Source organism: Durio zibethinus, chromosome 3, assembly GCF_047325235.1.
Source record: "Durio zibethinus cultivar Kanyao isolate XHJ-2024 chromosome 3, ASM4732523v1, whole genome shotgun sequence".
In the NCBI taxonomy this organism is placed as follows: domain Eukaryota; kingdom Viridiplantae; phylum Streptophyta; class Magnoliopsida; order Malvales; family Malvaceae; genus Durio; species Durio zibethinus.
Window position 1 is genome coordinate 308,256 of NC_143164.1, and position 25,847 is coordinate 334,102.

The 25,847-nt window shown below is 42.2% G+C and overlaps 3 non-coding genes and 5 pseudogenes across 3 annotated transcripts; all 8 read right to left on the reverse strand.

The window, feature by feature from the left end:
- Window positions 1-4,066: 4,066 nt before the first annotated feature.
- LOC149519414 (25S ribosomal RNA) lies at window positions 4,067-7,444 on the reverse strand. The gene has a single exon (XR_016341215.1). It is a non-coding gene; the product is annotated as a 25S ribosomal RNA (ribosomal RNA).
- A 229-nt stretch (window positions 7,445-7,673) lies between these two features.
- LOC149519415 (5.8S ribosomal RNA) lies at window positions 7,674-7,829 on the reverse strand. The gene has a single exon (XR_016341265.1). It is a non-coding gene; the product is annotated as a 5.8S ribosomal RNA (ribosomal RNA).
- Window positions 7,830-8,119: 290 nt separating this feature from the next.
- Window positions 8,120-9,917, reverse strand: LOC149519416 (18S ribosomal RNA; annotated as a pseudogene).
- A 7,182-nt stretch (window positions 9,918-17,099) lies between these two features.
- LOC149519417 (25S ribosomal RNA) lies at window positions 17,100-18,803 on the reverse strand (annotated as a pseudogene).
- A 254-nt stretch (window positions 18,804-19,057) lies between these two features.
- LOC149519418 (5.8S ribosomal RNA) lies at window positions 19,058-19,212 on the reverse strand (annotated as a pseudogene).
- A 291-nt stretch (window positions 19,213-19,503) lies between these two features.
- LOC149519419 (18S ribosomal RNA) lies at window positions 19,504-20,929 on the reverse strand (annotated as a pseudogene).
- Window positions 20,930-22,476: 1,547 nt separating this feature from the next.
- Window positions 22,477-22,632, reverse strand: LOC149519420 (5.8S ribosomal RNA). The gene has a single exon (XR_016341193.1). It is a non-coding gene; the product is annotated as a 5.8S ribosomal RNA (ribosomal RNA).
- Window positions 22,633-22,924: 292 nt separating this feature from the next.
- LOC149519421 (18S ribosomal RNA) lies at window positions 22,925-24,729 on the reverse strand (annotated as a pseudogene).
- Window positions 24,730-25,847: the final 1,118 nt, after the last annotated feature.

Below are 25,847 nucleotides of genomic sequence, written 5' to 3' on the forward strand. Positions count from 1 at the left end.
CTAAACAATCAACCTCTAAAAAGCATGAGAGATTTTACAAATATTTTGATAGTAGACATTAAAGTGTCTAAAATAGAGACACTTTTTCAAATAGGCATATCCTGCACTAAGGGTCCATAGGTGCCAATAGTGGTCGAGGCATGTGTTTGTACCAAGGCCTAGTATGTACCGATAGTGTTTGAGGTAACTGCTTGTACCAAGGGCCATCTTGTGCTGATGCTGATCGAGGTATATGTTTGTACCAAATCCAAATTATGCCAATGCTAATCGAGGAATGTGACTGCATCAAGGGCCGGATCGATGCATGTACCTATACTAAGGGCCAGCATGTGTCAATGGTGATCAAGGCAAGTGCCCATACCAAGGGCCAGCTTATGCTAATGGTGATCAAGGCAAGTGCCCGTAGTAATGGCTAACTTGTGCTGGTGATGGTTAAGGCATGTGCCCACACCATGCAGTAGCATGTGTTATTGATGGTTGAGGCCTTAGCCAAAGTTTGATTTTAGGCCATGATGCACATGTTAGGCTTAGGCATGTGATGGCACTACATTCTTTTGTCTATAACACCATCACTAAAGCATGATCAAAGAACTTGATCGGTGGCATAGGGGGTTTTAATAATTAGGGGTGGTAGGCTAGAAGGCGAGTGCATGATGTGTGATGGGTGCTGTTCGTAACCCTTATATTGGCCCCTTATCCCCCAAGGAACCTTGACAACTCTCCCCCCTTAATAAGCATAAGAGCTTTTACAAGTTCACATCTAATAACAATTCAAATGTTTGAAATGGGGATGTTTTTTTCAAATGGTCACAAAATCTTCCATATTTTGATTTTTTGGCTAAATTTTTTTGTAGATGCCAACAAAAATACAAAGATCATGTATACCAAAATTTGGGCCAAAACTCTTAAAATAATTTTAAAAAATCCTAAATCGTAAATAATTTTAAAAATCATGAAAAATAGAAAATGGTTCATTTTGCCATGAAACTTCCTATGAAGGCTTCGGAGACCATTATATGAATTTACAAGCCATAAAAATGGCATTGGCATGGCAAAAATATAAAGATGTGCATGAATCTACCTACTATCTGATCTTGGTTTATATGGTACATAGCCCAAGAAACTACCATCTACATGCCTAGCTATTGTGTGGCCTTAGGTAGGAAACATCATCCGTATGCCTAAGTCAGCCCTTAACTGACTCTTTGTGCTATGCACTTATGCTGAAACTCGACAAACCTCTCAGGAGTTTAGGAGAAAGCTAGGAAGGAAATGGTTAAGGCAAGAGTAATTTATTTACTTGATGGGGTATGTACACTTACTCTTAGAACATAGTCCTTATGTGTTCTCTACAAAGGCTCTCAAGGCCTAAGTCCCTAATGCTTTATACTCTTGCTTCTCTTATTGTTACTTGATTATGGCTTATGAACAAATTAGGGGGAGCTCACCTATTTATACTTAAGCCACCTTAGCATTTATGGTTAGAATGAATCCAAGTGTATGTCCATTAAAGGCCTTCTAGATAGTTATAGAGTGCCCAGGCTTTAATAAGGTTGACTAAGGCCTTTCTAGAGATCTGTTAATTTCAGTTTCCTTGTTAAGCCCCTTGGTTTGGAAAAGTTCAATCACTTTCCTTGAGTGCTCATACCTAGCTAGTTTTAGAGCCTTCTCTATTTGGTGCCACTCTACCTGCAACTAGAGCTTTCTAAAGGCTTCCTCATCTAGGCTCTATACTGCTCATCATTGTGCGTGTGCCTAATCCTTCTGAAACCTTTAGTGGCCTTACACCTTGCTTGCCTTCAAGCTTCTCTAGCCCTTTCATGCCCACCCATTTGACCTATCTCCAAGTTGATCTAAAAGATTCCATACACATAAGCCTAGCCTATCTCTAGGTGGTTCTAGGCCTTTTTGTGCCTGACTGCTTATGCCACATCTTAAGGCTTTCTAGAAACTTCCAATGAGTAGCCTTCATCCTTATCATTGTGCAACTTACCTTGAGTGCAGTCATACACTCTAGCTTTGGCTTGACCCATACACTTGGGTAAAGTAAGTGCCTTTACAACCTTTATTTCAATCCTTCCTAGTTCATTGCCCATATCATCATAAACAAGTCTCATCACATGACCCTCTTGGTCTTAAACTTTTGCGTGATCTGTGACACATGCATTAAGGGTCATTTGATGTTGATACTGGTTGAGGCATGTGCATGTGTCATGGTCTGCAAGGTAGTCTAGGTCCAAGGGTTCTCTTTGAGTAGATGAGCAGTCCCTATTCTTATAGGATGGGGTCTAATAGCCATGGGGACCAGGCCTTAAGGCTTAATGAGGCCTAAGTCATAAGGAACTAGCACAGAATAATGGTATGGGTAGTGTTCAAGACTCTAGAGGCTTAGGAATAATGTTCATGTATGACAAAATTGAGCCAGGCCTAAGTGTGGTTGCTAATGAGTGCTTATATAAATTTACAAGCCATAAAAATGGCATTGGCACAGTAGAAATATAAAGATGTGCTTGAACCCACCAACTGCTTGATCATGGTATGAAAGGTGCATGGCTTGGGTTTAGGATACTCTCACGTGGTGCATAACCCAACATGTGCTAGTGGTGGTCAAAACATATGCCGAGACCAATGGCTAACATGTCCCAACGGTGGTTAAGGCATGTGCATGTGTCACAGTCTACAAGCTGGTCTAGGCCTAAGGATTTTTTCTAAGTCATGGAACAGTTCTAGCTCTAACGAGATAGGTTTCGACAATTAAAAGGACCAAGCCTTGAGGCCTGTAGGAGGCACAAGTCATAGGGAACCAACCCAAAATAGTGGTATGGGTAGTGATCAAGACTCTGGAGGCTCGGGCATGGTGTTCATGTTTGGCAAAATTGAGCTTAGCCTTAGTGTGGGTATTGGTGAGTGCTTATATGAATTTACGAGCCATAAAAATGTCATTAGGATAGTAGAAATTTGAAGATATGCTTGATCCTACCTACTACCTGGTAATTATGCGCATGGTGCATGGCTTGGGCACAGGATAACCTTGCATAGTGCATAGCCCAGCATGTTGCAATTGTGTTTAAGTGAACTACCTACATAAAAGAGCAACATTTGTCATTGATGGTTGAAGCATGCACTAAGACCAAGGAACTAGCATAAAATAGTGGTATGAGTAGTGATCAAGACTCCAAAGGCTTATACACAGTGTTCAAATTTGGCAAAATTAAGCCATGCCCAAGTGCGGGCATTAATGAGCAATGCATAGGCACATAGTCAGAACCAGGTGCGGGCATTGATGATCGAGGTGTGAGTGCATGGTCAGGCCTAGGTGGGGGTGCATGGTCATACCTAGGTATGCATCCACTTGAACATAGTCGTAGGAGGATCATATTTGAGGGCTTCTAGAAGGCCTAACATAGCAACACAATCTTTGACAAGCTAGAATTATGTTGAGTACTTGAGTTTTGTAGGCTGACTTAGGTAGATGGGGTCAATTTGCATAGAGTTTAGCTTGAGATTGGAGCTTATAACCCATACACCAAGCATCATTTAGTGTCAATGGTAATCAAGGGGCAGACAAGTGCCTTGGGTGGGAGGTTTATGGTACACATGCTACACCAAGTGTCAGTATTTACCAAAGAGGTGTTTAAGGCAACAACCCACAACAAAGGCCCACTTATATCGATGATGGTTAAGGCAAGTGCCAACATCTAGCTTTGGTGTCTAAGGTAACATCTCACACCTAGGGCCTAGCAGCTGTAGATGGTGTTGGATGCGATTGCCTGCACCAACCAAGAGCTAAATGCTATTGATGGTCTCGAGGCAACAACTTGCATTGGGGCCAACATGTGCCAATGAAGGTCAAGGCAAGTGCCTGCACCAAAAGTGAGCCCATCACTGTAATAAATATCAAGAGCATTCAATTATTGTTTACTTGTATGCTCAAGGAAGGGACATCATCACCGGACTAAATCAATTGCAATAGAGAACACCATTCATCCTGAAACCTAGTAAGGTGTGGTGAAAAAAAAAAATAAAGTCAGAGGACTTCAGTGGCTATGGTGGGGGGAGGGGTGAATCAAAGCAACAAAAAGGTTGAATCTTAGTGGATCATGGCAACAAGGCCATTATGCCACTTACAACACCCTATCTTGTATTTAAGTCATCTACAAAGGATTTTTCCCACCATTCGATGGGCATTGAGCTCCAAGGAGGCCTATATGGCTTGTTTGCTATGTCATAGGTGCACCTATGACATGTGCCCTTCAAGGCATAGGCCTCTACTATTGGTCGATAGTTGGGCAATAGATGCATGTGTCTTTTCTAACCTAGATTCTAATGTAGAGGCATTCAATCATAATCAAATGCATGGTAGCTTCATGCCACTAGCTTTTCAACCAAGTGGGATAACCAAATGCACGAATCAACGATTCCTCTCGTATTAGGTTGAATTATTTTTGTGATGCTACCATTAGTATGGTAAAACTAACCTATCGCATGATGGTGTAAACCTAGGTCACATTCCTTCTTGGTGGGTGAACAATCCAACACTTGGTGAATTTTGCTTCACAATGATAGGAAGAGCCAACATTGAAGGATCAAAAAGCAACATAACTATGAACACTTGTCTATCATAAGCCAGTTATCCTTTTGATAACTTTTTTGACACCTCTAGCTTCAAATTATGAAGGTCTATAGGATTAACAAGCCACAATTTCATAGTTTATTCCTACTGGAAATCAAAATCAAATAAGCTTTTATCCTTTTGTTCCATATAAGATTTCTATTCTCATTGAGCTTATCTTAGGACACCTGCATTATCTTTTAATAGATGTGTTACCCCAGCCAAACTCCCCACCTGACAATGTCTTTTACCCTAATCGATCGATCAAAGTTGGCCTTAAGCCAAATAAAAGGGGTTATGCCCTACCTCTGATTCATGAATAAGTAAAATAATGTTAAAAGTTGTGGTATTTCAATTTTGACTTAGGGTTCCCACTTATCCTACACCTCTCAATTCATTTCAAAATGTTGGACTAAAGTCAAGCTGAATAGGGTTTTCTTTCCCTGTTGATTTTGCCAAGCTCATTCTTTTGATTGTGGTTTCATTGGATAGTAGATAGGGACAATGGGAATTGTGTTAATCCATTCATGTGCTCACTAATTAGATGACGAGGCATTTGGCTACCATAAGAGAGTCATAGCTAGTCCTGTCATTTACCCTCACTTCGTTGAGTTCTTCACTTTGACATTTAGAGCACTGGGTAGAAATCACATTACATAAGTATTTGTAGGGACCATTGTAATGCTTTGTTTAATTAAATAGTTAGATTCCCCTTATCCGTATCAATTCTAAGTCGACTATTCATTGCCTGGGGAAAGCCTTCAAGGAAGCCTTTCCAAGTCCATCCTTGATCAACACACAACGACCCATTGTTACCATGAGAGTAGCTCGAGTAGTGCATCAATAGCCAATGAGTTTGGGATTACGACCCCATGCTTGGCCTTCAAAGCCAGTCCATTTCTTGAGGTTATGGATCCATTTTGCTGACTTCCCTTGCCTATATTGTTCCATTGACTAAAGGTTGTTCTCTTTGGAGAGTGATGCGATTATGAATATGACCGGGCATGGAGAGCACTTAGTCTTCTAGATTTTTAAGGGTCACTGAGGGTACACCAAACATCATGTGACTTGTGATGCTCTTTCGATTTCTAGACCTTACCTCTGGCTGAGTCATTTCTAGGGTAGGCTGGCTATAAATAAAAAAGATAACTCTTTCCAAGGCTTTCTCCAACACCTTTAGACTACCTAATATTGCTGTCAGCCTATGGATCTTAGTTCAAGAATTTTACCTCAATTCCCTTTTAAAAGCTCACATTGGACGTATTATCGGATAGGCTTCCCCCATCTTTTAGGATTGACTAACCCATGTGCAAGTGCAATTCACATGGAACCTTTCCCCTTTTTAGCATTTAATGTTCTTATTTGAATATTTGTTACTACCACCAAGATTTGCACCGAGGCTACTCCATGGGGCTCATGCCCCTGGCTTTGTAGTAACCATCATGCCCTTCTACTCATTGGGGCCTGGTGTTTGCCTTTACTCTAATAGTTGCATATAGGTCACACATTTAAATGCCATCCATTTTTTAGGCTAGTTGATTCGATAAGTAAGTTGTTACACACTCAGTGGATTTTAACTTTCATGAACCCTATCCAACTATCTTAATCGACCAACACCCTTTATGGGTTCTAGGTCAGCATGCAGTTGGGCACCATAACTCAGCTTTCAGTTCATCCCTTATTGCCAGTTTTGTTTACCAAAAATGGCCCACTTAGAGCTCTCGATTCTGTGGCACGACTCAATGAAGTAGCTGCACCATCCTACCTATTTAAAGTTTGAGAGTATGTTGAAGGCATTGCACCCTTGATGCCTCTAATAATTAGCTTTACCCGATAGAACTTGCTAAAGGCTCTTACTATCTTAAGGTAAACTTCAGAGGGAACTAGCTACTAGATGGTTTGATTAGTCTTTCACCCTTAAACCCTAGTCAGATGAATGATTTGCATGTTAATATCACTGAAGGCCTCTATTAGATTTTTCTCTAACTTTACCCTACTCGAGCATAGTTCACCATTTTTCAGTGCCAATAGGCATGCTTACACTCGAACCCTTCTCAGAAGATCAAGGTCAGTCAGTGGTGCACTCATGAGGGATCTCACCAATTAGCTTTCTTGCACCTTATGGGTTATCTAGCTTGTTGACTTGCACACATGTCTGACTCTTTGGTTCATGTTTCAAGATAGGCCGGATGGGGAGCCTACGGGCCAATGTCAGGAGCATACGAGTGCCAAGGCACATTGAGATGACTTGTGTTGCATTCCACAATTACAAAAATGACATCTTCATAGGCATATCAAAAGCCTAGGCTTAGGTCACCACCATGACCCGCATTGGTCCATGCTTCGAGTCGATCTACAGATCTACTCTCGCCATTCCATGTCTAACCAAAGTGCATAGCCAACCCCCATTTACTTCCTTCATAACAATTTCAAGCACTATTTAAATCTCTTTTCAAAGACCTTTTCATCTTTCCTTTATGGTACTTTTTTGCTATTGGTCACTCACCTGCATTTAGCGTTGGATAAAATTTACTGCTCGATTTGGGTTGCATTCCCAAGCAACCTGACTTACAGACTGCACCTCATTATAGGATAGGGTCTAGGCATAATAGGGCTCTTACCTATTTTGGTGCCCCTTTTCAGGGGACTTAGGCCTCGTCTACCACTAAAGATGCTTCTCTAGACTACAATTTGGATACTAGGGGTGCCTGATTCTCAAGCTAGGCTCTTTCTAGTTTGCTTGCCATTACTAGGGGAATCCTGGTAAGTTTTTTTTCCACCACTTATTGATATGCTTAAACTCAATAGGTAATCTCACCTGACCTAGGGTGGTGATGCAAGCATTGACTGAGTGATGCAAGGGGCCTGATGGGGTCTAGATAGACAATGAGTGCATGTCATAGGAGATGAGGCAGATCAAGAGCTTTACCATTGATGGTTGGTGCTATCATTGCCAAAGACTCACTTTTGGGCCAACCATGATCGATGAGATCATGGGAGGCCATCTTCTATGCCTTCACCAAAAAGCCCAATGGGTAAGGGGTGTAAAGGCAACAATGCATGGCACCCAGGTAGACATGCCCTTGGCTTAATGGAATGGGAAGCAACTTGCATTCAAAGATTCAATGATTTATGGGATTCTGCAATTCACACCAAGTATCGCATTTTGCTATATTCTTCATTGATGAAAGAACCAATATATCTATTACAAATAGTCATTTTGGTTTTTCATGATAGAAAGAGTCATGGTGTCGCCCTCACAAACATCGCAAATGAGATGGCAATGGCACACATGCTTTTTTTCATTAGGGTTCCTTGGTGTGATTCATGTCAGGGGTTCATTATTCAGCCATAGGCAATGATACCAATCATGTCACCCACTTAGAAGGCAAAACGAATCAACCGCTACATATGCATGAGGCTAAAAGGGGTTTAGGGCATAAAGGCACCCTCATCCCTAGGTGTTTCATTAATGCGTTTGTATGTCATTCGATGAATAAGTTTCGACAATGATCCTTTTATAGTTTCACCTATGAAAACCTTGATATGACTTCTCCTTCCTCTAAATGATAATATTCAATAGACTTCTTACAACATCTTTGGCAACGAAGCATCCATATCACCATGATCCAAACACTTCACCAGACCATTCAATCGGTAAGAGCAATATGTGGTGTCTACAAAGGCAAGAACATAGTCAACATGAGTTGAATACTCATGCTTACTAGGAATTTCTTGTTGAAACTAACAATTGCAATGAACTATCCCCATCATGATGAAATTTCAAAGATTACCCGAGTGTGTCAACCAAGGCTATAGACTTGTTTAATACATCAGTGTAGTGTATGAGTAGCCTAGAACATCTATGGGTGTCATAGACCTGTTATTCCCTCAAACTTCCTTAGCCTAAACGGCCATAGTCCCTCTAAGAAGCTAGCCATGAAGAATCACCTCTGTGTTGCTAGTTAGTAGGTTGAGATCTTGTTCATTAATAGAATTAACTAGACAAATCACTCCACCAACTAAGAACGGCCATGCACCACCACCCATAGAATCAATAAAAAGCTCTCAATTTGTCAATCCTTACTATGTGTAGACTAGGTTAGTTTCCCTAGGTTGACTGAAATTAAGCTATAGGCTCTACTCCTAATGGTGCCCTTCTATCAATTTTTTTAAGTTTTAGCCCTATGACCATATTCCCTCTGAAACCCAAAGACTTTGATTTCTCATAAGGTACTAGTAGAGTCCTAAAAATAACATCTATTGATCCCTAGTTGGCATCATTTATGGTAGAGACTAGGATGGTATCTGATCATGTTTTAGCCCTTAACTTTCATTCTTGATTAATAAAAATATCAATGGTAAATGCTTTTGTAGTTGTTCATCTCTTATAAATCTAAGAATTTCACCTTGGACTATGAAATACAAATGTCCCTGATCATCTCTGTTAATCATTACTTTGATCTCGAAGGCCAATGCAATAAGACTAAAATCCTATGATGTTATCCCGTGCTAATGCATACAAGCAAGGGCCTGCTTTAAGCACTCTAGTTTCTTCAAAGTAGCAGTGTCAGAGGAATGACCCAGTAGTTAAGGCCAAGGGCACATTGCCAATGGTAGGGACAAGTAAATCGATGCATATTGTGAGGCAGACCAGATGACTTAACCCTAGCTCTAACTATGAGCTTTTTAACTGCAACAATTTAAATTTGTGCTATTGGAGCTAGAATTACTATGGCTATTGGCACTAGACTTGCCCTCGCTAAGGGATTTAGATTGTACTCATTCCAATTGCTAGACTCATAAAGCTCAATATTATTATTTATTGTCACTAACTCCCTATGTCAAGATTGGGTAATTTCTGCTCCTATTGCCTTCCTTGGATGTGGTAGCTATTTCTCAAGCTCCCTCTCCAGAATCAAACCCTAACTCTCTATCACCCATCACCACTATAATAGACCACAATCCTAGCATTGAAACTTCATAAGGCAAAAATTTGAATGATGTGTTGCTAGCACAGCACAAAGGCCATGCAATCCATGAAGTTATCATGAATCATCAAAATAATGGGCAAAGCTCGCGTCGACCTTTTATCTAATAAATGCATACCTTTTAGAAGTTGGGGTTTCTACACGTATTAGCTCTAGTATTACTATGGTTATCTGAGTAGTAGATACGATCAAATAAACTATAACTAATTTAATAAGCCATTCGCAGTTTCACAATATGAATTAGTTCATAACACCACATAGGCCTCAATGCACCAATTAAGCAGCAAAGAGAGCCAACATGGAGCACAAATGTCTTGCATGTTAAACACATAAAATGCATAGCATTAAATGAGCAAGGTCGAGAGCCCATGCCCACAAAATGTTCCACATCTAAGAGCATTATCGAACACCAGTGCATCAATATAGCCATGGCGGTTTGGGTGGCATAATTGGGTCACGAGGCATGATTGAGTTTTGACTCGTAGCCTCTAAGGACATACGATTGATGAGGGATGGCAAGACATCCTGTTTCCATTGATTTAGTATGCGGCATAGGATCCTAATAGCACCCCGAAGGTATGATGACCATAAAGGGATAGATTGAAATGGATGATGGGTCAATAGTTTGATGCATCAAGCTTGGAGCCTGCCAATATGCACAACCATAGCACCACTCTTATGCCTATTACTACAAGGTAGCATCCACACACACTAGTCTATAACCCACCCAATCGATTATTCAATGAGTAAGCAGATGAAACAAGGCACGAGGCCATGTCAAAATTGCTTGGCATGGGAAAAACACAAGCAATGTCCATGAGATTGCCCCTACTATCCAATAGGCAACAATGGCATAATTGGGTCATGAGTTATGATTAAGGTCTGACTCATAGCCCCTAATGACATAAGATTGATAAGGGATGACAAGATATTCGATTTCCATTAATTTCAGCATACGGCATAGAATCCTAATTGTACCCCCAAGTTATGATGACCATATAGGGGTAGATTGAAATGGATGATGCATAAAGCTCAAAGCTTGCCAACATGCACAACCATTGCACCACTTTTATGCCTATTACTACAAGTGGTAGCATCCATGCACGCTGGTCTATAACCACCCAATCAATTATTCGATGAGCGAGCAGATGAAACAACGTACGAGGCCATGGCACAATTGCTTGGCATGGGAAAAGCACAAGCAATGCCCATGAGATTGCCCCTGCCATCCAATAGGCAACAATGGCATGCATCCCTAATGCTTAGTCTGGCCAGGACTGTACACACAAGCTCTGTTGTCACCATCCAAAAAAGACATTGGTCGATTCATAAACTTGTTCCTAGGGCCTTGGGCAGCATCAGCTGCATGCATGGGCTCGATTAGGCCTAGGCATTTTTGTGATCGATGAAAAAAGACCATGATATTGCCAAAGACCTGATAGACTAGGCTAGACCAAGCCTGTAACCGTAGCTTCTGCTTGCACTAACCCAAAGTGCCATTACCTAATTCAAGGCTTGGTTTGGGGTTTAAGGTAGCATCAACTGTAGGCATAGGCTTGAGCTTGGCATAACTAAGCCTTTTTTACGTATGCATGCCAATCGATCGAGGCCATGGGTGCCTACGAGTCACCAAAGCAACCAATCATCAGACAACATGGCCAAAAGGCATGCATGGCCTAGATTTTCCTGTAAGGATGTTGCCGTAAATGTACATAATGATAGGCCCATCATGAACACCTAAAGAGCATGAGAGATTTTATAGATGTACTGGTAGTAAACATTAAAGGGTCTAAAATGGGGGCACTTTTTTCAAACAGGCATATCCTACACCAAAGGTCTGTATGTGCCGATGGTGGTCAAGGCATGTGCCTTCACCAAGGCCTAGCATATGCTAATGGTGTTTGAAGCAAGTGCTAGTAGCAAGGGCCAACATGTGTCGATGGTGTTTGAGGCAACTACCTACACTAAGGGCCATCTTCTACCAATGCCAATTAAGGCATGTGCTCACATTTGGTCCAGATTGTGCCAATGCTAATCAAGGTATATGCTTGCACCAAGGGTTGGCATGTGCTCACACTTAGAGCTAGCATGTGCCAATGGTGGTCGAGGTAATGCCCATACCAAAGGCCTCTAGCCAACTCTAGTGGAGCCATGCAATATAGGCCTTTAGCTAGTAGCTTAACTATTAGGAGAAGCTTAATCTCATGGTCCATTGATCTTCAAAGAGATAAAACCTTGGAAAATTGCTCTAGCATCACATTCTCAAACTTTTCCAATACTTTTTACACCCATCAAGTATCAATTCTAGCTTAATCCCATCATTGTAAATTTGTATGGCAACATAAAATGGCTTCTCTCTCTTTACCTTTTTCTTGAATTGTATGCTGAAATCATTTTCTTCCCACTCTTCCCACTTTTAGAGAAGATCGTGACTAGCATAATATGCGACCACTCCTCAAAGAATAATAAAAACCTAGCAGTGGGGATTGAGATTGCTTGAGCCAACATCATAAAGTCCAATCCTAGGACAACATCAAAGTCATCTATGAGGATACTATGAAGTCTACATTTCCTTTTTATAGCCTTAACTTGGTCATCACACTCTTAGAGCTTCCACTAATTGCAAAGGTTGGTGAGTTAACCACTTTCATTTGCCAATAGTCCTTATTAACCTTGAAACCACACCTTTTGTGCTTCCTCTAGTGTGATAAAGGTATTAGTTGCACCCTTATCTATCATGGCCTTTGTGGTTTTACCATCGAGTACTAGGTCCACATACATCAGACCTCTCTCAAGTTTTTTTTTTATCATGTTTAGTTGGGTACAATGAGCACTAAGAAACCATATTGAGCCCATCCTTATAGGTTCCTCTTTAACTTTTTTGATAGTTTTAGGCACTTTGAAAGACTTTTGAGAAAGGATCTTAGAGTATTAAAGGCATCTCTATATGGGCATTTAGCCACCAAATGTGGCCTTTGGCATAGGAAACAAGCTAGTGGTTGCTTCAACTTGAAATTCAATGAATTGTTTAACTTGGGTTGGGTATTGTCTCGACTAGGAGGCCTCTTATCTGATCCCCCATAGAAGGGTCAGTCCATTTTGGCCATCTTTCCCTTATTTCCAAAGTTAGAGTTACTACCACCTGATGGAAGGTTCATTCATTTTTAGGGCCCATTGTTACAGTCATTAAGATGTTTATTGGTAGCCATCACTATGGCCACATCTTGCACCTTTTGTGTTTGCAATTTTATCTTGGCCTAAGGTTTAAGGCCTTCAAGGAAATAAAACATCTTGTCTTTTTTAGAGATGTCTTTAATGTCCAACATTAGGGTAGGAAAGCTCCTCACAAACTCTTGTACCATTCTATTTACATAAATTCTTGAAGCTTCCTTTGGGCTATATACTTCACATTCTCAAGAAAGAATTGGTTTTTCAACTCTTGCTTAAGATCCACCCAAGTTTTGATAGGGCATTCATCATTTACAAATTTTGAATGCCAACATAGCTTGGCATCCCTATCAAGGTACATGAAGCCATTGCAACCTTATCCTCCTTTGATTTTATGTGTACATTTCAAAATTATTTTTCTATGTCAAATAGGAAGTTTGCAAGCTCTTTGGCATCTCTTGGCCCCTCATAACATCAAGGCTCCAACACTTTGGCCCTTTTCCCTTTCTCTATTGAGCTAGAACTTAACCTAGCCATAGCCATTTGTAGCACACTCACTTGGGCCCTAAGCTTCTCAAATTCTCTCTAAAGGAAACTCAAGGCATCTCTGGTCTCCTCACCCAATCTATGTAGAGTATTAGACAACTCCCATTGGGATGTCTCAATCTACCTCAGTCAACCATAAGTTACCACATTAGGTTTAAAGGTAACCATTGTGGCTTTAAGCTTTTCAATCCTTTGTCAGTCATTAAATCCACCACTTGTAGCCATCTCTAGCACTTTTCAATAGTGCTCTAATACCACATGTCATAGACTAAGCTTTCTCTCAATGAAGCAATAGACCATACAACACTTGGATGGATGTTTCCACACAAGTCAACCAAAGATAGTTCAATATCCTAGCCAATGATGTAGCCTAGTAATATGCCAACTGCTCACCCTCTTTAAAGAGCTTAAGAGATTTTATAGCTATGCTACCTCGAACCATTACAATGTTTGAAATGGGGACATTTTTCCTAGCACATGAAATCTAACCTCCTCTTTGGCACATCCTATGCTTGGTCATGGCCCTATATTTGGGTGGCTCATGACATCCTATGCCTAGTTATGGCCCTCTACAAGGTTGAATCATGACATACGAGCAGTGGTCAAGACTTTATAGGCTTAGGCACAGTGTTCAAGTTTGGTAAAAATGATCTAGGCCTATGTGCAGACGCTAGTGAGCACTAATATGAATTTACAAGCCATAAAAAAGGTACTGGCTTTGTAAAAATATGAAAATGCACTTGATCCCACCTATAGCTCAATCGTGGTGTACAATAAGGGGCTAGGATACCTATTCATGGTGCATGGCCTAGCATGTGCCAAAGGTGTTCAAGGGAACTACCGCACAAAGTGCCAGCATGTACCAATGGTGGTCAAAGCATATGTCAAGACCAAGGGCCAACAGGTCTTGATGGTGGTTGAGGCATGTGCATGTGTCATAGTCTACACACTGGTCTAGGCCTAGGGGTTCTCTTCGAGTTAAAGAGCCATTCTAGTTCTAGCAGGACAAGGTCCAACAGCTATTGAACCAGGCCTTAAGGCCTACTAGAGGCTCAAGTCATGGGGAACTAGCCCAAAATAGTGGTATGGGTAGCAATCAAGACTCCAAAGGTTCTGGCACATTATTCATGTTTAGTAGAATTGAGCCAGGCCCAAGTTTGAGCACTGGTGAACACTTTTATGAATTTACAAACCATAAAAATGGCATTAGCATGGCAAAAATATAACCTAAACCGACCTACAGCCTGGGCCCAAGATACCTGTGGTAGTGCACAGCCTATCATATGCTAATGGTCATTAAAACATGTGCCAAGACTAAGGGCCAACACGTCGTAACAGTGCTCGAGGCATGTGCATATGTCATGGTCTATAAGTTGGTCCAAGCCCTGAGGTTCTCTCTAACTTAATGAGCAATTCCAGCTCTAGCAAGACAAGGTTTGACAACCAAAAAGACCAGGCCTTGAAGCCTAGTAGAGGCCCAAGTCATGGGAAACTAGCTTAGAACAATGGTATGGGTAGTGATCAAGACTCTAGAGGCTTAGGCATGGTGTTCATGTTTGGCATAATTGAGCCAAGCCTAGGTGCAGGTACTGATGAACTCTTATATTAATTTACAAGCCATAAAAATAGCATTGGCATTGCAGAAATAAGAAGATGTGCCTAAACCCACCCATTACCAAGTTGTGGTAGACATGGTGTGTTGCCCGAGGCTGGGATACCCACGTGTGATGCACGGCTCAACATGTGCTGATGGTGGTCCAAGCATATGCCAAGACCAAGGGCCAACATGTCTCGATGATGGTCAAGGCATGTGCATATGTCACAGTCTACAAGTAGGTCTAGGCTTGAGGGTTTTTTCCAAGTTAAAAAATAGTTCTAGCTCTAGTGGGTTAAGGTCTAACAGCTATAAGGACTAGGCCTTGAGGCTTATTAGAGGCTTAGGTCTTAGGGGACTAGCCTAAAACAATGTTATGGGCAGTGATCAAGACTCTAAAGGCTCAAGCATGATGTTAAGGCTTGGCAGAATTGAGCCAGGACTATGTGTGGGCACTAGTGAGGGATGCGTGGGCACACAATCAGACCCAGGTGTTGGCACTAATGATCAAGGTGCAGGTGCATGGTCAAACCTAAATGCAGGCACTGATGACTAAGTCATGAGTGCACATTTAGAACCAAATGTGTGCACACCTGAACATAGTCTTGGGAGGATCACAGTTGTGGGCTTCTTGAAGGCCCAGTACTATAGCATAATTTTTCACAAGCTAGAATTATGCTAAGCACTAGAGTTTTGTAGGTTGAGTTTGGCAGATGAAATCAATTCCCTGTCCAAGGTCGCATAAAGTTTGACTTAAGACTAAAGCCAGTGACACATACACCAAGTGTCATTTGGTGCTGATGGTGATCGAGGGGTAGACAAGTGCCTTAGGTGAGAGGTTCATGGTACATATGCTGTACCAAATGCTAGCATCTACCAAAAAGGTGTCTGAGGCAACAATCCGTACGAAGGGCTTGCTTGTGCTAATAGTGGTTGAGGCAAGTGCTAGCATTTGGTGATGGTGTCTAAGGCAACATCCCACATTAAGGGGCCAGCATCTACTGATGGTGCTCAAGGCAACAATGGGCCAGCATTTGTTAATGGTGTTGGATGCAATTGCCTGCACCAACCAAGGGCCAGATGCTGTTGATGGTGTTTAAGGCAATAACCTAGACCAAGGGCTAGGGTGTGCCGATGGAGTTCAAGGTAAGTGCTTGCACCAAGGTAAGCCTGTCACTATAACAAATACCAAGGGCATTTAGTTATCATGTACTTAGATGCTTAAGATAGGAATGTCATCACCTGACTAAATCAGTTGCAATGGAGAACACCATTCATCCCTAACCTTAGAGGGATATGGTGTAAAACAATCAAGTGAGAGGACTTCAGTGAGTGTCATTGGGGGAGGGATGAATCAAAGTGACAAAGGGTTGAATCTTAATGGATTGTGGTTCCAAGGCCACTTGGCTGCTTACAACACCCCATCACATATTTAAGTCATTTGCGAAGACCACACTTTCTGTTCTAGTTGAGCTCATCTTAGGGCACTTGCATTATCTTTTAACAGATGTGCCACCCTAGCCAAACTCCCCACCTGATAATGTCTTTTGCCCATATTGATCAATTAAGGCTGATCTTGGGTCTAAAAGAAAAGGTTGTGCCAAGCCTTCGATTCATGAAATATGTAAAATAACATTAAAAGTAGTTGAATTTCAATTTTTCCTAAAGGATCCCATTTGTACTACACCTCTTAAGTCATTTAGAAAGTCATATTAGAGTCAAGCTCAATATGGTCTTCTCTTCTAGTAGATTTTTCCAAGCCCATTCCCTTGGCTGTGGCTTCACTGGATAGTAGATAGGGATAGTGGGAATCTTGTTAATCCATTCATGTATGTCACTAATTAGATGACAAGGCATTTGGCTACCTTAAAAGAGTCATAGTTACTCCCACCATTTAGCCACGTTTGGTTGAATTTCTTTGCTTTAACATTCATAGCATTAGGCAAAAATTACATTCTGTGAGCATCTACAGGGACCATCACAATGCTTTATTTTAATTAAGCAGTTAGATTCGCCTTGTCTATACTAGCTCTGAATCGATTATTTGTCATTCGATGAGCAGCTCAAGTAGTGCACCAGTAGTCACTAGGTTCGAGACTAGGACCCCTATGCCTAGCCCTCAGACCCAATCTTTTTCCCAAGGTTATGAATCCATTTTGCTGACTTCCCTTGCCTACATTATTCTAACTACCAAAGGTTGTTCACCTTGGAGACCTAATACTGTTATGAGTATGATAGGGCATGAATGGCACTTACTCCTTTGAATTTTCATGGGCCACCAATGGTGTACTAGACATTGCATGATGTTCAGTGCTCTTCTAGCTACTAGACCTTACCTTTGGTTGAGCTATTTTTAGGGTGGGTAGGTCATTAAATAAAAAAGATAACTCTTATCGAGGCCTCTACCAACATCTTTAAACTTTTTAACATTATTGTAAGCCATTGTGTCCCAATTCAAGAATTTTAACCTAATTCCCTTTCGAAGCTCGCACTAGACACGCTATCAAATGGGCTTCCCCATCTCTTAGGTTTGACTAACCGATGTGCAAGTGTTGTTCACTTGGAACCTTTCCCTTTTTTAGCCTTCAAAGTTCTCATTTGAATATTCACCACTACCACCAAGATCTGCACTGATGGCCACTCCATCTACACTTACACCTTGGGTTTTGTGATAGTTCTACCATCTTAATCAACCAACACCCTTTGTGGGTTCTAGGTTGGCATGCAATTAGGCACCATAACCTGGCTTTTGATTCATCCTGCATCGGCAATTTTGCTTACCAAAATTGGCTCCCTTTGAGCTCTCAATTTCATGGCATGGCTCAACGAAGCAGCCGTGCTATTCTACCTATTTAAAGTTTGAGAATATCTCAAGGGCATTATGCACCCGATGCCTCTAATCATTGGCTTTTCCCAATAGAATTCACTAAGGGCTTTAGCTATCTTGAGGGAAACTTTAGAGGGAAACAACTACTAGACAGTTTGATTAGTTTTTTGCCCCTATACTCAAGTTAGGTGAACAATTGACACGTTAATATCACTATGGGCCTCCATTAGAGTTTTCTTTGGCTTTGCCTTGCTCAAGCATAGTTCACCATCTTTTGGGTCCTAATAGGCATGTTCACACTCAAACCCTTCTCTGAAGATCAAGGTCAATTGGTAATGCACCCATAAGGGATCCTGCCAATCAACTTCCTTTGCCTTATAGGTTTTCTAGCCCATTGACTCACACACATATCAGACTTTTTAACTTGTGTTTCAAGATGGGCCAGATAGGGAGCTCATAGGCCAATGTCAAGAGCACATAGGTGATGAGGTATGTCAAGATAGTGCATGCTGCATTCCATGATCGTAGTGACAATGTCTTTGTGGGCATATCAAAACTCTGAGCTTAGGCCACCATCGTGACTTGCATTAGTCCACATTTAGAGCCAATCAGTGGACCAGCTCTTACCTTTCTACATCCAATTGGAGTGCATCACTAGTTCCTATCCATTTCCCTTTTAACAATTTCAAGCACTCTTTGACTCTTTTTCCAAAGTCCTTTTCATCTTTCCCTAATGGTACTTGTTTGCTATCGATCTCTCACCAATATTTAGCCTTGGATAAAATTTACTGCCTGATTAGGGTTGTAGTCCTAAATAACCCAACTCATTGACAATGCCTTATGGTACAATAAGGTCTAGGCACAACGAGGCTCTCACCCTCTCTGACATCCTTTTCCAAGGGAGTTAGGCCTAGTCCACTGGTGAGGATGGTTCTCTAGACTACAATTCGGATGTCGTGAGTGCCTAATTCTTAAGTTGGTCTTTTTCTGATTTGCTCTTCGTTTTTAGGAAAATCTTGGTAAATTTCTTCTCCTCTACTTATTGATATGCTTAAACTTACTGTGTAATCTTGCTTGACCTAGGGTCACAATACAAGCATTGATTGAGAGATATAGGTGGTCTAATGGGGTCAAATGGACAACAAGCACATGTCATTAGAGACAAGGCACCTCAAGAGCTTTACCATCGATGGTCACAGTGCTATCATTGTCGGGGACTTACTTTTGGGCCAACTATCACCGATGAGATCACGGAAGGCTATTTTTCACCCCTCTGACTGAAGCCCAATGGGTGAGGGGTTGGAAGGGGAGACGATGCATGACACCCAGGTAAACATGCTTTTAGCCTAATGGCTTGGGTGCAACTTGTGTTCAAAGACTTGATGGTTTACAAGATTCTATAATTAACTTCGAGTATCACATTTTCTTACATTTTTCATCAATGCAAAAGCTAAGATATCCATTACTAAGAGTCATTTTGGTTTTTTAGGACAAAAGGAGTCACGGTGTCACCTGCACACACATTATGAATAGGATGTTGATGGCATATGTTCTCTTTTTTGTTTCAATTTCATAGTGCGATTCGTGTTAAAGGTTTGTTATTCAGCTACAAGTGATGATACTGATCATTTCACCTACCTGAGAGGCTAAACAAATCAATCGTCATGCACGCCCAGGGTCAGAAGGGGCTTAAGGCACAAAGGCACCCTTGCCCCCTTAGTGTTTTGTTAATGCATTTGTGGGTTGTTCATTGAGCAAGTTTATACAATGATCTTTCCATAGGTTCACCTAAAGAAACCTTGTTATGACTTTTCCTTCCTCTAAATGATAAGGTTCAGTAGATTTCTTATAACATTATGAGCAATGAACCATCCACATAGCCATGATCCAAACACTTCACCGAACCATTCAATTAGTAAGAGTGATGGGTGATGTGAACAAAGGGTAAGGACATAGTCAACGTGAGCTAATGACTCACACTTACTAGGAATTCCTTGTTCAAGACCAACAATTACAATGATCTATCCCCATTATGATAATATTTCAAAGATTACCTCTCATTGAATACATTAGTCTAGCGTGAATGCAGCCCAAAACATCTAAGGGCAACACAAACCTATTATTGCCTCAAACTTTCTTGGCCTAAGTGGCCATAGTCATTCTAAGAAGCTATCCACAAAGGATCACCTTTATGTAGCTAGTTAGCAAGTTGAGGTCTCGTTCTTTAATGGAATTAACAAGACAAATCACTCTACCAACTAAGAATGGCCATGCAACACCACCCATTAAATTAAGAAAGATCTTTTGATCTATCAATCCTTGCTATGTATGGACCTAGTAAGTTTTTTTATGTTGAGTCAAATTAAGCTACAAGCTCCACTCTTGGTGGTGCCCTTCCATCAATTTCTTTAAGTTTTAGCCTTGCGAACATACTCCCTTCGAAACCCAAAGACTTTGATTTCTCATAAGGTGTCGGTAGAGTCCTAAAAGTAACATCCATCAACCCATAGTCAACATCATTTATGGTTGACACTAGGATGGTATTTGATCATCTTTAAGCTCCCAACTTTCATTCTTGATTAATGAAGACATCATTGGTAAATGCTTTCATAGTTGTTCATCTTTCATAAATCCAAGAATTTCACCTCTGACTGTGAAATATGAATGCCTCTGACTGTCCCTATTAATCATTACTCTGATCTCAAAGGCCAACATAATAGGATTGAAATCCTATGATGTTACCCTATGCTAATGTATACAAGTGTAGGCTTACTTGAGCACTTTGATTTTTTCAAAGTAACAGTGCCATAGGAATGACCCGGTCAAATAAGGCCAAGATCACATTATTGATAATAGGGATGAGTAAATCGTTGCTCATCGTGAGGCAAGCTAGATGACCTAACCCTAGTTTAGCTATAAGCTTTTTAACTACAACAACTTAAATATACACTATTGGAGCTAGAATTACCATAGCTGCTGGCATTAGACTTACCATCCAATAGATCCTCACTAAGGAATTTAGATTATACTCATTCTAATTGCCAAACTCATAGAGCCCAATATTGTTCTTTATTGTCTCTACCTCCCTATTTTTGAACACTTTGCCATAACATTTAATTGGTAGGAGCAACGAGTGATGTGTACAAAGGGTAGGGCTGTAGTCAATGCAAGGTGATGACTCATGATCACTAGGAATTCCCCATTGAAGACCAGCATTTACAATGATCTATCCCCATCATGATTAAATTTCAAGGATTACCTAGCTTGTTGGCCAATGCTATGGACTCGTTGGTGTAGCACACATGTGGCTTGGAACATCTAAGGGCATTGTAGACTATTATTGCCTCAAACTTCCTTGGCCTAAGTGACCATAGTCCCACTTGGAGCTCTCAATTTCGTGGCATGGCTCAACGAAGCAACCGTATCGTCCTACCTATTTAAAGTTTAAGAATAGATCAAGGGTGTTGCGCCCCCAATACCTTTAATCATTAGCTTTACCCGATAGAACTAGCTAGGGGCTCTAGCTATCCTAAGGGAAACTTCAGAAGGAACTAGATGCTAGACGATTTGATTAGTCTTTCACCCCTATACCCAAGTCAGACGAAAGATTTGCACATCAGTATCGCTGCGGGCCTTCACCAGAGTTTTCTCTGGCTTCACCCCGCTCAAGTATAGTTCACCATCTTTTGGGTCCCGACGAGCATGCTCACACTCAAACCCTTCTCAGAAGATCAAGGTCGATTAACGGTGCACCCGTGAGGGATCCCACCAATCAACTTCCTTACGCCTTACGGGTTTCCTGGCCCATTGACTCACACGCATGTTAGACTCTTTGGTCCGTGTTTCAAGACGAACTGGATGAGGAGCCTACAGGCTACCATCGGAAGCACATAGGTGTCGAGGCACGTCAAGATGACCCATGCTGCATTTCAAGATCGCGGAGACAACGTCTCCAAGGGCACATCAAAAGCTTGTGCTTGGGCTACCGTTGTGACCCATGTCGGTCCACAGCCCGAACGGATCGACGGACCAACTCTTGGCATTCCACATATGATCGGGATGCATCTTGGGCCCCTATCCGCTTCCTTCTTGGCAATTTCAAGCACTCTTTGATTATCTTTTCAAAGTCCTTTACATCTTTCCCTCATGGTACTTGTTTGCTATCGGTCTCTTGCCCGTATTCAGCCTTGGATGGAATTTACCGTCTGATTAGGGCTGCATTCCCAAACAACCCGACTCGCTGATAGCACCTCATGGTGCGACAAGATCCGGACACAACGGGGCTCTCACCCTCTTCGACTCCCCTTTCTAGGGGACTTGGGCCTGGTCCGTCACTGAAGACCTTTCTTCATACTACAATTCGAATGTTGGGGGCACCCGATTCTTAAGCTGGGCTCTTCTTAGTTTCCTTATCGTTACTAGGGGAATCCTAGTAAGTTTCTTTTCCTCTGCTTATTGATATGCTTAAACTCAGTAGGTGATCCCACCTGACTTGGGGTAGCGACGTGAGCATCGATCAAGCGATATGGGGGGTTTGACGAGGTTCGGATGGACAATGAGTGCTTGTCACCGAGGATGAGGCACGCTGAGAGCTCTACCACCGATGGTCACGGTGTTGTCATTGCTAGGGAATCACTTTTGGGCCAATCGTAACCGACGGGATCGCGAGAGGCCATCTTCCACCCGCCCCCTTCCCCTGAAGCCCAATGGGTAGGGGGCAGAGGGGGGCGACGGTGCATCACACCAAGGCAGGCGTGCCCTTGACCTAATAGCTTGGGGTACAACTTGCGTTCAAAGACTCGATGGTTCACGGAATTCTGCAATTTACACCAAGTATCATATTTCACTACGTTCTTCATCGATGCAAGAGCTGAGATATCCGTTACCGAGAGTCATTTCATTTTTTCATGATAAAAGAAGTCACGACATTGCCCACGCACGCACCGTGAACAGGATGTGACGGCCTGCGTGCTTTATTTTCGTTTCGGTTCCCTGGCTTGATTCTCGTCAAGGTTTGTTGTTCGACAGCAAGCGAGATGGCACCGATCATTTCGCCCGTCTGATAGGGGGTACAAAGCAACCGTCCTACCCGCTTGAGGCCGAAAGGGGCTCAAGGCATGGGGCACCCTCACCCCCTCAGTGTTTTGTTAACGCATCCGCAGGTCATCCTTCGAGTGGGGTTTCAACAATGATCTTTCCGCAAGTTCACCTACGGAAACCTTGTTATGACTTTTCCTTCTTCCCAATGATAAGGTTCAGTGGACTTCTCATGACGTCACGAGCGGTGAACCATCCACGTCGCAGTTATTTGAACACTTCACTAGACCATTAGTCGGTAGGAGCGACGACCAGTGTGTACAAAAGGTAGGGACATAGTCAACGTGAGCTGATGACTAGTGCTTACTAAAAATACCTTGTTGAAGACCAACAATTGCAATGATCTATCCCCATCACAATGAAATTTCAAAGATTACTCAAGCCTATCGGCCAAGGCTATAGACTCATTGAACACATCAGTGTAGCACGCGTTCAGCCCAGAACATCTAAGGGCATCACAGACCTGTTATTGCCTTAAACTTCCTTGGCCTAAGTGGCCATAGTCCCTCTAAGAAGCTAGCCACGAAGGATCACCTCTGCGTAGCTAGTTAACAGGATGAGGTCTCGTTCGGTAACGAAATTAACCAGACAAATCGCTCTACCAACTAAGAATGGTCATGTACCACCACCCATAGAATCAAGAAAAAGCTTTCAGTCTGTCAATCCTTACTATGTTTGGACTTGGTAAGTTACACCGTGTTGAGTCAAATTAAGCCGCAGTCTCTACTCCTGGTGATGCCTTTTCATCAATTTTTTTAAGTTTCAGCCTTCGACCATACTGCCTCTGGAACCCAAAGACTTTGATTTCTCATAAGGTGCCAGCAGAGTCCTAAAAGTAACATCCATCGATCCCTGGTCGGCATCGTTTATGGTTAAGACTAGGATGGTATCTAATCATCTTCGAGTCCCCAACTTTCATTCTTAATTAATGAAAACATCCTTGGCAAATGCTTTCGCAGTTGTTTGTCTTTCATAAATCTAAGAATTTCACCTCTGACTATGAAATACGAATGCCCTCGATTGTCCCTATTAATCATTACTCCGATCCCGAAGGCCAACATAATAGGACCAAAATCCTATGATGTTATCCCATGCTAATGTATACAACCGTAGGCTTGTTTTAAGCACTCTAATTTCTTCAAAGTAACAGCATCGGAGGAATGACCCAAGTAATTAAGTCTAGGAGTGCATCGTTGGCAGTAGGGACTAGCAGACCGATGCTCATCGTGAGACGAATCGGATGACCCAACCCTAGTTGTAACTACGAGCTTTTTAACTGCAAAAACTTAAATATATACTATTGGATCTAGAATTACCGTGGCTACTAGCACCAGACTTGCCTTCAATGGATCCTTGTTAAGGGATTTAGATTGCACTCATTTCAATTGCTAGACTCATAAAGCCCGGTATTGTTATTTATTGTCACTACCTCCCCATGTCAAGATTGGGTAATTTATGCGCCTACTGCCTTCCTTGGATCTGGTTGCCGTTACTCAGGCTCCCTCTTTGAAATCAAACCCTAATTCTCCGTTACTCATCACCACCATAGTAGGCAACTATCCTACCATCGAAAGTTGATAGGGTAGAAATTTGAATGATGCGTCGTCGGCACAAAAGCCATATGATCTGTCAAGTTATCATGAATCATCAGAGCAATGAGCATAGCCTGCATCGACCTTTTATCTAATAAATGCATCCATTCCAGAAGATGAGGTTTGTTACACGTATTAGCTCTGGAATTACTACGATTATTTAAGTAGTAGATACCATTAAACAAACTGTAACTAATTTAATGAGCCATTCATAGTTTTACAGTCTGAATTAGTTCATACTTACACATGCATGGCTTAATCTTTGAGACAAACATATGACTATTGGCTGGATCAACCAGGTAGCATTCCTTTGGGACGTTGGCACCGTGTGGGCCTTGATGCATCGATCGAGTGGCAGAGAGAGCCTAACGCAGAGTGCAAGCATCATACGTGTCGAGCACATGAAATGCATAACATTAAACGAATGGGGGTCGAAAGCTCAAGCTCGCTAAATGTTTCGCATCCAAGAGCATGATCGAACACCTGTGCACCAATGCAGCCATAGAAGATTGGGTGGCACACTTGGGACACTGGCCATGATTGACGTCTGACTCGTAACCCCTTGAGACACGAGATGGATGAGGGATGGTGAGACATCCGGTTTGCATCGATTCAGGTATGCAGCACAGGATCCTGATCGTGCCCCCAGGGTATGATAATCGCATGGGGGGAGATTGAAGAGGATGATGGGTTGACAGTTCGATGCATCAAGCACGGAGCTTGCCAACACGTACAACCATAGCACCACTCAGATGCCCATTGCGTACAAGTGGCAGCATCGATGCGCGTTGGTCCAAAACCCACCCGATCATTTACTCGACGAGCGAGCGAAGGAAATGACATGCGAGGCCATGCCATAATTGCTTGGCAAGGGACAAACACAAGCAAGGGCCACGAGATAGCCCCTACCATTCGACAGGCAACAATGACATGATACCACCAATCTTGGCCTGGCCAAGACCGTACACGTGAGCTCTGCTAACACCACCCCAGGGGGACGTTGCCCAATTTAGGGACTTGTTCCTGGGATCTTGGGCAGCATCGGTTGCATGCACAGCCTCGTCGAGGCCAAGGTATTTTTATGGTCGATGAAAAGGGACCACGAGACTGTCAAATATCGAGAGACTTGGCTAGGCCAAGCTCGCAACTATAGCTTCTACTCGTACCACCCCAAGGAGCTGTTGCCTGATTCATGGACTTGGTCTGAGGTCTAGGATAGTAACCGCTGCATGCACGGGCTCAACCTTGGCTTTCTTTTTTCGTATGCAGGCCAACCGATCAATGCCATGGGTGAGTGCTGGTCACCGGAGCAACTAGTCATCGGACAAAATGATCGAAAGGCATGCACGCCCTATATTTTGCTTAAGGAACATTGCCCTGGGTGTACGCAATGGTGGCCCATCACGCACACTTACTCCCT